Source organism: Leptodactylus fuscus, chromosome 3 (genome assembly GCF_031893055.1).
Source record: "Leptodactylus fuscus isolate aLepFus1 chromosome 3, aLepFus1.hap2, whole genome shotgun sequence".
Classification (NCBI taxonomy): Eukaryota; Metazoa; Chordata; class Amphibia; order Anura; family Leptodactylidae; genus Leptodactylus; species Leptodactylus fuscus.
In genome coordinates, this window is record NC_134267.1 from 160,774,019 (window position 1) to 160,776,224 (window position 2,206).

A 2,206-nucleotide genomic window follows, 5' to 3' on the forward strand; every position below is an offset into this window, starting at 1 on the left:
GACGAGGACACCGACCCCACCTGGACAAGGCGGATGTCAAGCTGGGAAAGTAGTGTGGATGTTGAGGCAGGTGCAGCACCAAAAAGGGTAGCTAGAGGCAGAGACATGTCCAGAGGCAGAGGTCAGCTGTTTTGCCGAAGCCAGGCCAGACCCGGAATGTCCGAAGATGTTCCCTTTTGTACCCAGCCCAGAAAAACTCCCCCATCGAGGGCACGTTTCTTGAAGGTGTAGAGTTTTTTCAAGGAATGCGCCGAGGACAGATAGTGTCGTCTACACAATTTGCCTCTCGAAATCGAGTAGGGGCCCTGAGAAGAGCAACCTGTCCACCACTTCAATGCACCGTCATTTGGAATCCAAGCAATGGAATCAGTGGCAGGCAGCAACGGCAGGACAAACGTCGCCCGCCGTTCATGCTACTGCCTCTGCTCACAGTGCTGGCGATGCACTCCAGAGGACGAGCCAGGACATCACTTCATCTGCCTCCGCCACTTTGTTGACTTCTCCCTCATCCTCCCCTGTTTCTGTCTTATCTCCTTCTCCTGCACCATCAAAGGCACCATCAGGCGCTTCTTTACAACAACCCACCATCTCTCAGACATTGGAGCGCCGGCAGAAATACACCGCTAACCACCCACCCACGCAAGCCTAGAACGCCAACATCGCTAAACTGCTGGCCCAGGAGAGGTTGGCGTTCCGGCTTGTTGAAACTCCCGCCTTCCCGGACCTGATGGCAACTGTGGCACCTCACTATGCCGTCCCTAGCCGTCTCAACTTCTCCCGGTGTGGCGTCCCCGCCTTGCACCAGCACGTGTCACTCAACATCAGGTGGGCCCTTAGTTCCGCGCTTTGCTGCAAGGTCCACTTGACCACCGACACTTGGACAAGCGCCTGTGGTCAGGGATGCTGCTTATCTTTAAGGACAGGCAGGGTGAATGTAGTGGAGTCTGGTCCCGGGGTGCAAACTGAGGTACCCTATCTCCTCTCCCAGGCCAAAATTCATGGCAGGAGTAGACTGAAACCCTACGACGCTGCAACCTCCACCACAGTTACTAGCGGCAAACGCTAAAACACTGGTGTGGGGAGACGTCAGCAGGCGGTGCTGAAGCTCATCAGCTTGGGGGACAGACAGCACAGTGCCTCCGAGGTCAGGGATGCCATCCTGGCTGAGATGGCATTTTTTTTCCCTGCTACACCTGGGGCCTGGCATTTTTACGCCTGTGATAATGGCTGGAACCTGGTAGCGGCTCTGGAGCTTGCCAGCCTCCAACACGTTCCATGTTTGGCCCATGTCTAACCTAGTGGTGCAAAGTTTTTTGAAAACATACCCAAATGTACCGAAGCTACTGTTGAAAATGCGGCGCTTGTGCGACCACTTTTGCAAGTGCACAGGAGTCGCTGCTAGCCTAAAAACACTCTAGCAAGGCCTACATCTGTCCAAACACAGGCTGTTGTCCGTCATTCACACACGCTGAAACCCTACAATACCATATCTTGAGCAGGGTGTGTGAGCTGCACAGACCTTTGATGGAGTTCCATCTACAAAACCCAAGGGTTCCTCAAAGTCAGCTCCCAAAGTTTCTGCACCATGAGTTTCCAGGGGTGGCAGAGTTATGGCTAGGGGCAGAGGCTTGGATAGGGATGATGTCTAGGGGCAAAAGCAGTGTGGATGTGGAGGCAAGCTAAGCAGGAAAAACTGGGGGTACAAGCTAAGGCATGGACTGGGGTGATGTCTAGGGGCAAAAGCAGTGTGGATGTGGAGGCAAGCTAAGCAGGAAAAACTGGGGGTACAAGCTAAGGCATGGACTGGGGTGATGTCTAGGGGCAAAAGCAGTGTGGATGTGGAGGCAAGCTAAGCAGGAAAAACTGGGGGTACAAGCTAAGGCATGGACTGGGGTGATGTCTAGGGGCAAAAGCAGTGTGGATGTGGAGGCAAGCAAAGCAGGGAAAATGGTGGCTAGAGGCAAAGGGATGTCCATAGGCAGCAAGAGCAAAGATGCAAAACTCTCCCCTGTTTCAAAAATTTTCCTGACTTGTCTCCCCCCACAAAACATTCCTGGGAGGAGGGCTGAAACACCACCCTCCTCCTTCTCCGCTGTTAGATTGACCCCAGCTACGAGCTGAAAACGCTGCAACACTGGTGTGGGGAGACGTCAGCAGGCTGGGCTGAAGCTCATCAGCTTGGGAGACGGACAACACACTGCCTCTG